General features: G+C 34.4%; 1 protein-coding gene across 1 annotated transcript in view; it reads left to right on the top strand.

Moving 5' to 3' along the window:
• BMP5 (bone morphogenetic protein 5) overlaps window positions 1–13675 on the top strand; it is a 114199-nt gene that overhangs the window by 80825 nt on the left and 19699 nt on the right. The gene's annotated exons all lie outside the window — the stretch shown is intronic.

Here is a 13675-nt window from a genome sequence, read left to right as displayed (position 1 = left end):
TTGCAAATGGCAAGATCTCATTCCTTTTGATGGCTGCATAATATTCCATTGTATATATATACCACATCTTCTTTATCCATTCGTCTGTCGATGGACATCTTGGCTCTTTCCACAGTTTGGCTATTGTGGACACTGCTGGGTAGGAAACTTTTAAATATATTCCAGTCTGGGGTATGAAGTCAATAGAGGTGAACGCTCAGAGATATGCATCATGACTAATTGATTGCTTGTATTGGTTAGATATTCATAGGTACCAGAGATTATCAAATTATTAGTACTTAATATAGTAGCTTTCTTGAGTCCCAATCATCTCATTCTTAGAAAATATAGATATTTAGGGAAAAACTAATTGCCTCAACGAAAATAAGGGAAACAAGCTTTTTGTCACTTGATAGGCTTATACATATAGGGATAACTGATTAAAGGCTGGCCTATATTACCATCAGAAAACATTTCCAAGGGTGCCTGGTTGGCTCAGTTGGTTAAGCATTCGACTCTTGGTTTCAGTTCAGGTCATGATCTCAGGGTCCTGAGATTGAGTCCTGCCTCCGGCTTTGCACTTGGCACTGAGTATGCTTGAGATTCTCTCTCCTCCCCCTGGCTCGTGCATGCTCTCTCTCTCTAAAATAAATAAACAAATCTTTAAAAAAAAAACAAGAAAAAAGAAAAAATTTCCAACCTGAAGATGCTTCAGTATAAATTACTAGTATTTGGCTTCATGAGCCTATTAGCATCAAGATGGGTTCTTACAAAGAATGTAGAATTACAAGCAGTATTTTAATGTTTGGAGAACCTGTGGCTAAAGAAATATTGGTAGTCTTTGCTAAAGAGTCTTTTCTAAATATGTTATGCTGATATTTATAGCACATTGCATAAAATCCCCACTATATAAATGCCATTTTCTATAAAATAATCGGAAGATGGAAGATATGAATTCATTGGAAGAACATCAGAGAAGATCTTCCTGGAAAGTCAAGGAAGCAAACCATTGTAACAGTTGCCTCTTCTCAGATTACAACCCATGCTGGTTAGCAGCTGTATTTCCCAGACATTGTAAAGGGGCAAAATTAGAGCATTTTTTTCTGCTTGTTAGTACACAAGTGTTTTCTCTGTTCTATTTTTAGAAATTACACATATCAGAGATTTTCTAAAAGCACAATTTAATCTATTATTTTCACCAATGTTATTGTGCAAACTTAAAAAAAACACATTGACTTTAGTTATCATTACTACTAGATTGAAAATGGGTATTTTTGAACTTTTAGTACCCAGGGTTCCAACTTGTGGGGGTTTTTGTTGCTGTTGTTCACTGCTGGAAATTGATAGCTGCTCCATCTACATTAATAATAAGGAATGGAATTAGTCATTTTTTCTGCAGCCTCGAGATGTGTGCTAATTGCTAATTTTCCTTACTAGGTGCAGAATAATTTAACATACCGATAAAAATTGTCTTCCAAATTGCAGTATCCTGCATTTTCTTTTAAATATGCTGTGTTAAAAAATTGGATTTTTAAAAAATTCCATGACATCTTTTGAATTACAGAATATATATTCCTTTTTTTTGCTTTTCAAACTTTTTATTTTTTAATTTTTTAAGTTTAAATTCAATTAATTAACATATAATGTATTATTAGTTTCAGAGGTAGAGGTCAGTGATTCATCAGTCTTATATAATACCCAGTGCTCATTACATCACATGCCCTCCTTAATGTCCATCACCCAGTAATCCCATCCTCCCCCATCCTCCTCCCCTCCAGCAACCCTTAGTTTGTCTCCTATAGTTAAGAGTCTCTTACGGTTTGTTTCCCTCTCTGATTTCGTCTTGTTTTATTTTTTCCTCTCTTCCCCTATGATCCTCTGTTTTGTTTCTTAAATTCCACATATGAGTGAGATCATATGATAATTGTCTTTCTCTGATTGACTTATTTCACTTAGCATAATACCCTCTAGTTCCATCCAGAATATATATTCCTAATTAGAAAAATATATCCCAGTCCTCATGTCACTATATATTAAACAAACGTACAAGCTACTAACTTGAGATTCGTTTACCTTTATCGAATGCGAGCATGTTTATGTGAGACAGATGAAGAGTTCTTAATGTAATATCTGCTTAAATTTCGTGTCCTGGAATCTGCTATTTTTAAATGGAAGTATTTGGTTAAATAAGTTTCTTGTGTTACCCTTAGGATTCCTAAGATAGTCGTTTTTACCTCAGAGGAAAAATCTCCAAATTAAGCCCCTGTGTTGTCAGATGGCTATTTATCTGTGCCAAGGGTCAGATGATCTATGTGGTTAGTTAATCTGAATATCAGCTGACATAGTGCTAATAAGTAGCAGAAGAAATTCAGAGATCAAGGGTGATATTTTTCTTTTTGTCCCGCTGTTTTGACTACAGTTCCCCATTATTTATCTAAGTTCAAAAAGCTGAATTATGTCCACTTATCAGAGGATCTTTTAAACATTTTGAGATTTGATAATATCCTCTTCCCTTATCTGAACTTTATCTTATAAAGCAATTAAGTCATTTTTGTTCATAAAACCATATGGCTCCCTTTTGCTGAATTTATGATGATGACAGTTGGTTTCAAATAAATAAATGAGTCTCCACATCCAAGAAACTGTAAGAATCACGTATCTTGCTAAGTGTTCTGAAAATAAGAAGGAACGTATACCCCTATGATTTGTTCTAGGTAAATATTAGTATAAATGAAGTAGTTCTTTATGTACTGTTTAATGTTAAGGGTAATAATTAGAGCATACTTGCTTGACTTCTAGATGAATATTTAAGAATAAATTAGGAAGATCGTTGAAGAATAGTTAACTTCAAATACTTAAATAAATAAATAATATTGAACTTCTACCCCACAGTCCAGAAATGAAATCAATGTGGGAAGATAAAAAAAGGCAGATTTAGGTACAAGGAAAAAAGTGCCTAATAAATGAAAGTTGATGGCTGTGGAATTATTTGTACTGTGAGGGAATGAGCTAGATGTGACTGGAAGAATTTACCATTTATTTGCCATTTTCTCTAGGCATCATTCTATTGCAGGAGACAATTTATCAGGTAATTGTAATTTATGAGCATACATTTATACTTTAAGATTTATACATATATAAATATTATATTCAGAGAGGGTGCAGTGAATAGAAATGTACCATCTTAAAGGAGCTTGGTATTAAATAGTTACATTCAAACCAAAACTCAATATATATAAAATCAGAGATGGAGAAACTGGTAAAAGAAGCAAGAAATGTTAGACATCTCATGAACTTTCTTTTGGGGTAAGTGCATGTGTGTGTGTGTGAATGTGTGTGTGTGTGTGTGTGTGTGTGTAGGGAAAATAATCAATCATAAACACATTCTCAAGGAGTCATGGGAGGAATCAGATATAAGTTCATAGTTGATAATCTATAATTATTAGTTTCTAGAGTACTTTTGTGACAGAATTTAGAAGGATGATACTTTCTTTTACTTTAAGGGCCACAGTAACATTTTCAGTATTGTAATAAAACATAAAACTTAATCTAAATTTTTCTAGAATATTTTCTTTAAAGTGGCTTCTGTTTCTATCATAGTTCTATAGAATTTCTATAAAATTTCAAAAATATTAAAACATAAATTAATCTATGGCAATGTATTAGTTTCTAAAAATCATTCTTTGTATGAAGCCATGGAGAGATTTATAAGATGGCTAAAAGAAACAACTGCATTGATTATTTTATGTGAATGATTCAGAAAGTTTCCACTGAGAAGAATTCCTGTATCTTTATGGTAAAAATGACTAGATGTCTACTGAAAATAAATATGACATAGATTTCCCTTGGGGCTTAAAATCAGTATTGTTAATTTTCCAAACCCATGTAGGCTGTGACCTATGGGTTTTCTAACTCGTGTAATGTCTTAAAGCACATCAGAGAACATAAATCTTTCCTGTATGCTGTAGATTTTTGCTATTTTCCCACTGCATAGAAATGAGCAAAATCATCAATATGCCTTTCATGGCTAGAGTAACTAAACATAAATATTGGAGCACTGGTAAATTTGTACTTTGTTCAACCCAAGATCTTACTAATTCTCTTATTAGTCATGTACAGTTTTCATAAATACTTCATGTATTTTCCAACTCACTCTATTTATCAAAATTTACTTTGTCTATGTAAAGACTCTGCTTTTTTGATACCCTGATTTTTGCAGTGTTTTTTTTTACCAACATCAATTATTCTTCCATGCTAATATTTCATATTTTTTAGTTCTTTATGATTAATCTAACTTTTACTTCCTAGATACATCTTTAGTTCATTCTAAATAAGTTTTCGAGCCATGTGTTTGCTGTGATGGTCAATTGCAATAATATTAATAACTAATGGAAACTTAACATTTACTGAGAGCTTACTAAATGCCAGGCATTTTGCTAGCTCTTTAAATGGAATGTCTACTTTATCTTCATGATTATCCTATTTTGTACATGAGGAAACCCAGCCTTTGAAAGTTCAAGAATTTTGCCCATGAATCTAACGATGATTTATTTCCAGAGCCAGCTCTAATATACTATGGCTCTCACAAATTATATGAATTTTGTACAAATTCCAAACTGAAAAAAATAAATGTATTTTTAGAATTTCCAAATTAAAAAAACGCTATTAATAATGATTGTTATGGGACAAAATTGAACTTTATGTTGGATCTGTTGGGAATTGTCTTTGGGTTTTTGTATTTTCTGTCTGGAATTAAACTGTGATCTGGCCTACAAAATGTAACAGCATTTTAAACATATTTTTTGTTTTCTAAATCTAACTACTTCAGCATTTCTTTCAGCCCCTTACATGATTATAGTTAATTTGACACACTCATAAATTGAGAAGGTAACTTTTCCTCTGGCAGTGATTCACTTCAACATGTAATTAAATTTAGCCAAATTTAATCTCTTTCTTTTGAATTTAATAATGAACATCCCTTTCCCTTGCGTGCTATGTCTTTCACTAATGTATTTTGATAGGTTCTCCTCCCATTTTCTCTCCCTTAGTCCATATTCCCCATCATGGAATCTTCGTATCTACCTCCCTCACTGCCCTTTTTAAGTGCCAGCTCGTGCTCAGGCTTGTGGTTGGAGGCAGGGTGCAGCAAAAGGACCCTGAGGCCAGTCAAGCATGCAGTTTCCAAATTTCATTCATTTATTATTTTACATAAAATCAGTGTGAAGTTACTCCTTTCTACCATCTCACCTTCCCACCTTCCAGCATCAAAGCTGACTGTGAGTTGTTATTGTTTCAACCCTAAAGAGATCTTGGACTACCTGAATTGTGTTTTGGGAGCAACACATTGGGGTAATTCTTTCCTAAAAAATTTGAAAAAAAAATCCTCTGGCAATGAAACACGTTTTTAATTGTTCATTGTGTTTTTGGTTTTGTTTTGTTTTTTTCCCTATAAGCAGAGCTTAATTGGGTGAATTGCTTTTCTAAAAACCTTGTATTTTGAGCAAAATGATTAGAACGTATAGATCCTTTTGTTCTGCTGGAAATGAAGAATCATGATTCTGATATCTTTTAAAATATTTATGTCTTTTTTTGATATCTAGATTATATTTTTTTCTCTGATCAGTACCCTGAATGGGCCTCTCGTAGCCTAATTTAGTCTTGTATAATGATTCGTAGAGAGAAAATAATTTTCCTTTATAAATAGATGTTGATTATGGAATATATTCAGTAATAAATGGAAAACCTCGAATATGCTGTTTTACCATGTCCATTATATATACACAATGTTTGAAAACTGGGTTTTAATGGCAGTTTTCTTTAATTTATAGTATGTATGTATTTCAATGAGAGACACATGGTAAACATAATTTGCTTATCCAAATTTTAGCATCGAAACTCAAAAACATACATGAAAAAGAGTTTTGAAATCAATGATTTAAAGTAAGCAGAGACAAACAGGAGTTAGTTAGTCTTGCTTCATTATCTGGTGAAAGATGTACTTTACCATTTTTTAGATTGCCCTTAATGAAAAGGGATATGGAAGCGTTTGGCTACATCTGTATTTCTGTTTTTGATTTTCCCTAATTCAGAACAGTAACTATGGATCACCAATCTTGCCAAACAAATGCCAATGTCAGGAATATATGCCAGTTTTTGTTGTTTGTTATATTTCTGATTCTAGACTCTAATTCTGGTTTAACTAATGATCTGAGGGGTAAATATTTTCATGGTAATATTGATTTAGGGCCATGAAGAATATGAGATTCTTCTTATTCTCACCATCCATTAGAGTTAACTCTGTCTTTCCCATTGGTCTTTACATTGTACGTTTAACTTATCGTTGACCCATATTTCTTAAAGACATTCAAAAATAACAGCAGGGTTGGTTTTGCATCATAAGTGGAGAACACAATGGGAAGAAAAGAGAAGTTTAGTCGCTATAAGGCATGAGCAGTCACCATGTTCTGTGCTGCTGAGAATTCAACTTTGTCACACCTGGTGAGAGCGCATGTGTGAGAGAGGAAAACCAAAAGAGAAACAAAAGCATATGACAACCCAGAGCCCATAGTTGTGTCGCAAGAGATGATCAAAATTTGAAAGTAGAGGCAAAATACTTTGATAGGGAAGTGACATATCCCAGCTCCTTAAAAATGCATGCTAATTTCTCTGTAGTGTGACAAGTTTCAATTTGAGTGGAATAGAAACTGAGGAAACCACCCGCCCTTTCATGGCTGGCAAGGAGTGTTGAATCCTTAGGTTCCTGCTTACTGAGGAAAGTCCGACCTTGTTATAGCAGTAGCTATAACACTGTTCTTCCAGACACCATGTGTGTATCACTGACAGATCTGAGACGGATGGTTTTCCTCCAGTCTTCCAAAGGTGGAAAGCAGAGACTCAAAACAAAGCAAGAGCCCCAACCAATTTTTAACAAAGGGGAAGACTATGTACTTAAAAGAATGGCATACTACTTTAGGGTTCACAGGGCTGAGTTAAAAATCTGATCCTTCTCTGAGTCTTATTTTATTCATTTTTAAAATGTAACCCTTGTCTTATTGTACAGGGTAAATATGAAGCATATGAATCTATGTCAAGAGAAGGCAGCTGTTTTGTCGTTAGAAGTACTGAACGAGCTAAGCTTCTCAATTCCCAATTTTCTTGATCCTTTGGGAGGGCATGCTTATTACTACTTTTGGGTACCAGTTATATTTATATGTGGAAGTATTCACATGATTTCTCTCTGAAGTATTATAGCTGATAGAAATATGAAAGATCTACTTAGGCCATGAAATCAGATGCTACTGCTGACTCAGGATGATCACAATGTACTACTCTTGGAACCCAGCTATTATTTTGTATGCAGACAGCTCAGAAGGATGTTTTTACTCTGGGGAACATCATGGCATCATGGTGGTGTGACTGGTCCTTTATGTGAGGCAGGCCAGTTTATATTCTTGCCAGAGCCAGAGACATGAGAAACTGGTGAAGAAAAGTTCTGCTTTTTTTCGCTCAAACATATGTTTTATGATCCAACCTTCATATGTGAAGGAAAGAATTAAATCCCAAAAGTCTTAACTCTTTTTTTTTTTTTTCCAAAAGTAGACACTGATCATGGTATATGTATTAGGTATCTCAGTATCAGCCCTTCATTGCAGATTTTGGAAAATACCTTTTACTCTCTTCACTCTCTTTTATTAGGTGTCAAAATTTTCTTTCATTTTGGTGGTATGGACTAAAGATTCTGGAAGTGGCTTATGATCATTTCACAGGTTCATTTATCAAACTGGAAAGAAAGATCAAACATTTAATGAGCCATGCTTTTCTGTCTGATTCTTTTGAATCATATATCATACAAGCTGGTAAAAAAGAATGTTTCCTTTAGACACTCATCAGTTTCCCAAGTAACTGCATTAAGTTCATTTCAAAGACCACTTTCACCCACTAGAGATAAAATGAAGTGTGAAATTAAATTATTTTCACTTGCTATCAAACAAACTAAAATGAGTTTGAATTCTAAAAGCTTTTTTCACTGATATCTTAACACATCAAAAAAGTTTCTAAAGACCTTTGGGTTGATTTCTGCTGAAACTCTGCTTTGTTATATAGTTTTACTTAAATCTATGATTTTAAAGGAAAGAAGTGCGTGTGTGTGTGTGTATGTGCACTTTTTTATTTTAAAAATCCCATAATAACTGGAAAAAAGACTAAAATAATTCACTCTTTTCATGGTTTTGTGAAAAGAATGTTTCTGCTTTCTTAAAATAAATGAGGACTGTAAGAGCAACTGCTAACCAATCTTCTGGGAACATGTGACAGATGATGTCTGTAAAGCTTGTAGGGTCTCAGGGGAAAGGCGCTATATATAAAGCAAAGAGCTATGAATAAGTAAGTGCTTATATGAAGGTAAACTGCAGTTCCTAGTTTGAGATTCATATTTCCACCAGCTGAAAATAAGGCTTGAGTCAAAGACGTTTGTTGGGCTTGTCAAGCCTGAGACAGTAAGCTTCCTCATCTCAGAATGATGTCCCATGGAAGGAGACTGATCATTTCCATCACCTCAGTCCCACCCTTGGTGCAATAAAACACTTGAATGTTCTGGACAGCTTCCACAACTAGGCACAAACCTGGCCCTGATCCTTTAGGTTTCTTGCCCCAGGCCCTCCTTCCTGAAGTCTCACGAGCTGCAGTTCTCAACTTTTTGCATCCCCCACCCCTACCCATCACACCCTGACTCATCATGCCAATGCTTCTAACCAAACACTCTTATTTTTTTCTTCTAATCCCCACCACTTTCTCAAATTGTGGGGCATTACAGTGCCTTCAACAAAATGTTTAGAAAAAATTTCAAGTCTTTAAAAAAATTTTCTTTTAAGAAAAGGAGAGGGGGAGGAGGGAGGGCAGAAAGAGAGGGAGAGGGAGAGAGAGAATCTTAAGCAGGCTCCATGCTTAGCATGGAGCCTGACGCAGGGCTTGATCTCACGACCCTAAGACCATGTCCTGAGCTGAAACAAGTTAACTGACTGAGCCACCCAGGCGCCCCCCCAAATTTCAACTCTTTAAAAACTATCTTCCCCCTTTAAACTTCTTTAACCTTCACACACCCCAGTCATAGAGGAAAATGGAATTCTTCTACTGCTGTGTTTCCAGGAATTGTAACCGCATTTCTTGTCTGCAGATAATTCTCAACTCCTAGTTTTATGTCACTGTGTCAGGATATGGTTCCCAGTTGCCCTCCATGGATTTCAGACCTCTGATGTGTCTTCTCTCTTTCACTATCAGCCACAGAGTCCTATCCAATTCACATATATTATGACATTTGTCCTTTCTTTTGTTTTTCATACCTTTTCATAATGAATATATAATTATAAATATATAATATTTAATATAAAATAAAGTAGTTATTTTTAATTTACTCTTTTAAATGTCAGTATAAAAAAGAGAACGGAGACATCTAGCAAAGGCATTGCATGAAGAGCCCAGCTTATTAGAGTCCCAGAATTACTTTGAAGAATCAAAGATCTTACTACCTTGCATTCTAAAGTTCAAAGCTTTTCCAGCAACCTCTTAACTATGAGTTTCCAGTATCACTGAAATAGTTTAAAATCCCAGCTTCTCCTTGCTTTTGTTTGAGATTATAAGCAATGTAAACCATCTTGAAAATAAGAAAGTTTTGAGCACAAACATAAAATTCTGTTTGTGATACTGCAAATCCATGTGCTTATATCTGGCAATAGGCCAGTTTTTACTATAAAACTAGAAACTATGGAAATGTTATCAAATTGTAACAGAGTTGAAATTTATAGCTAGATTACAACATGCTTAATTTAAGTTAATTTGAGTTAAAATATATGTGGAATTTAAATAGACAAAATTCTGCCTTCCCTATATTCCTTAAAATCTGATATAAAGATGATTTAGTCTGTATGCTGGGTAGAGAATTCTGCACATTTTAAATCATCTGTTTCTAAAAAGGGTAAAATTCCAGTATAATTTAGAGTCAGAGAAACTATAATTTAAGAGCACCAGAATCAAATTTAATCACAGATTGAAAGTAAATGCAGATCAGGAGGATATGTGGATGAGAAACAATGCACTGGTTTGTCTTCTATGAAATAGTCCATAAAGGATGCTGCAAGAGTCTTTTTTGAAATGAAGGAAAGGTAATTTAGGCACAAGTTCCATCCCAGGTGTTTTGGGTTATGCGGTCAATTACTGTGGGTTTATAGGAGAAAAAAACAAACTGGAATTTATGCAAACATCTTAGAGCGATATCAACATTTAGACTGATAAATCCTCAAATGAATGTTTTTCAAACTGTGTATTCTGCAGGGAAATTAAATGCTCATATTTGGAACCACTTATCCTTATAATATCAACATGCTTTTAAAGAGCTGCTTTATGTCAGAGCCTCCTTTAATAACGCTCTTTTTAAAGAAATAAACATTTTGAAAGTCACATTTTCCAAAAAGAATGGTCTGAAATACAAAACTAGTAGGTTTGGGATAGATCTTTTGTTTGCCACTCTACCTTCTCAATGACTGTAAATTTCAAATAGTTAGTTGTGCCCTTAGGCACATGTGAATACAATATCTTGACCCCCGTGCTTAGACAAAGGCATGAAGGTCAGAGTGGCAGGTCTGGAAGTCTCCAATCTCCAGCTTCAGTAATGACAAAATTGAGCAGGTTAGAACCCCAGCCTCAGATATTTCCCTCTTGATTTTTGTGTGAAAAGAATAATCATTTCTTTGGAAGATATCATCCTAAAGCCCATCTTTACTCACTCTGTAGTTAATAAAACTGAGAAATAATAAAACCATATATTTGCTGCTCAAATTGTTTCTTTTCCCTAAACACCCTGGGGCATTGTTCTGAATTTATACATTCTGGGTTCACCTTTTTCTTAGGATGAGTTCTTTCCCATGATGTTGTTCTATACTCTGTGCTTGGTGAATTAAACCTAGCAATGTCCTAGCTATGCCTAGGCATGTCTAAATCCTAAGGGGATGAAGCCTGGGTTCAAGCTCATCACCCTTCTATTTAATATTCTTTTCATTACTCAACCCCATTTCCATTTTCACAGTATATTCAATCTTTAATCCTTATATATCTATAAGTTTTAATTAGAAATCAAACATAAGGATCACCTTTGAAAAATAAAACCATGGTGATACACACCTACCTATAATTTTCCTGAATCAAAATGTTTTAGGTATGGCCACTTTGTACATTTGCAGTATCTAAAGCATACTGTACATTTACTAATAAAATGCAACATATTCGAATCAATTTTATAAAAGACTTACTATTTTCAATACATGCAATATAGTCTGGGTTCCTATTAACACTTTTAGCGAAAACAACTGCTCAGCCATTCAAAAGGTTTAGTTCACATAATCAGTACAGGTATATTGTGTCTTAAGGAGCAGGTCACATAGTTAATGTTCTCTTGGTGGAGCTCAAGACCAAGAGTAACTGAGCAAGCATTAACTTATGGAATCTTAATAGTCACCTCATTGCTGAAGTAAAAAGGAAACTGAGAGGAAACTTAATAATATCAAAAGTTATTTTAAAGGGAGTTCACATTGGTTTGAAGAGTACTTTGCTTCACACACAATATCCACCTTTGTAAAGCCCAAGAAACCCATATTTGTAACATACACACATCTTTACAATTTTCAGAACATAAATCTTTAGAGCAGTATTATTTCTCCACAGATAAAAGTGACAATATTGAAAGTTTTAGGATGATAGTAAAAGAAACTCTCTTGCAAACCCAAGGAAACTTGGAACTTTGCGTTAAGTGCTTATTTAATTATAAAAGGGGCAGTGTGTGTTGTAATGAATGGAAAACTAATTTTACCTCTATTCCATTTGTGAACATCTTGTGGCAACCTATTTTAGTATTAGAGAGATCATATATTTAAAATGATTTCTGCAGTCATCGATGTATACAAGTAAAAATTTAGTTCCTGTTAAATTAACACTTCATTAAAAAATCAAAGTAAACGCGCAACAAATACATTTTATGTTGTACTCTAAGAGAGAAAATTTTTTTTTGAAGAACAGATCGCCAGTTATTCTTTTCCGTAACAGTCAAGTTTCTCAGTTCTTTTTTTTTTTTTTTCTTTTGCTGAGCTCTCTGTCACTGGAAACATCTTAAACCAATTTCAAGTGCTACACCTGAATAAACATGTTGTAAAAGTGTTTATGTATTGAAGTGGGTCAGTTCAAGGTATGGTATTTGGCTGGAACTTCTAATTTCTCTTTTTACAGCAAAAGGGCTGCCAGAAGGAGGAAGTCTGAGCTGAATTAATACATTTGTTACAGTGGAAGTAGAATGGAAACTGCTCTGACCACAAATCAAACTGCCTCTTTCATTTATGCCAGTGATAGAGTTTTTCTAAGAAATATAGACTCTGGCAGAGAGCCACCGTAAGTTTGCATTTAAAAGAGAAACCTATCTGTTTATTTGTTTAAGGTTTACTGCCTTGATTATTTGTAAGTTCTTTCTTCGGGAGGATGGATGGTAGAGGCGTTTGTGAGGCAGATACCCTTTTAATAATTGTGGGAATGGAACGAGTTTTCCGATACGTTGTAGGACAATCGATGAGGCCACGGATGCTGCTTGGATTAGCGCACAGTCCTTTTTTTTTTTTTCTTTTTTTAACCAATACCTCCACATTTAAAGGACCTCTGTGTCACTCCCAACAGCTGCACAACCTCACATGACACAGTCTCCTTTTCTGACGGTAGAAGGTCTCTGCACAATGCAAGTATACACAAAAGTGTTTATGCTGCCAAAATAAATTTTGTTAAGAGCAAGAGTTTATTTGCTAAAATGCCATTGATGCCGTTTCAAGGACTTGTTTTCCTTTGCTTTCTTCTAAGGTGGGTTAGGTCTTATAATGGACTGAGGTTACTCCACAGTCTTTACTGAATAAATATTTTAAGAAAACATGCACATCTCTCAGGGGGCAAGGTAGAGTCAATCATGCACATATTTCAAACCACATTATATATTACTCTTAAAAGATTGGTAACTTCTGTATCTAGAGTAGAAACTTTTCATGAGTTTTTAGTAATTCTCAACTAAATTTACAACCTAAGGTTAAAGAGTTCATCCTCCTTGGGTGATTTTCATGGAACTACATATCAGCCAACGATTATATATATATAACATAATATATATTTTATTTTCTATTTTTATTTTCTATTATTTTATTTATATATTATGTACAATTTTCAGTGATTTTTTTTTTTAATTAGAAGAGCATAACAACAGTGAATTGTAGAAAGGGGAAAATAGTAATACCTAACTCCTAGAGTATTTGTAGAATTAAATTAAATATTGCATGGAAAACACTTAGAAAAATACCTAGCACATCCATAGCAAGTGCTCCAAATACCTTTGGCATTACTGTAAGTATTATTATTACTACCCGATGGGAGAGGTTCTTTATCAACATCTATTTCTAGCCTCTAGGACACCTTGACCTCTAACGCATTCCTGCGCAGGCTCCAGTTGCAATCATTCTCTGATACACAACCACCCCAATGGCTCGGAAGGGTCTGGGATGCACACTGGTTTAGAGACAAAAGTGAGTCTCCAAACTCATCTGGAACTTTTCTTTCTTAGTGTTTCCAGGTTGGTTAACAAGTTTTGAAATCCTTTCAGTAAACATTCAGGTGTGTCCAAACT

This window comes from Leptonychotes weddellii, chromosome 8 (assembly GCF_054177405.1).
Source record: "Leptonychotes weddellii isolate Sample4059 chromosome 8, ASM5417740v2, whole genome shotgun sequence".
Taxonomy (NCBI): Eukaryota; Metazoa; Chordata; class Mammalia; order Carnivora; family Phocidae; genus Leptonychotes; species Leptonychotes weddellii.
The sequence above is the reverse complement of the archived record's forward strand: the minus strand, read 5'-3'. Positions and strand labels throughout refer to the sequence as shown.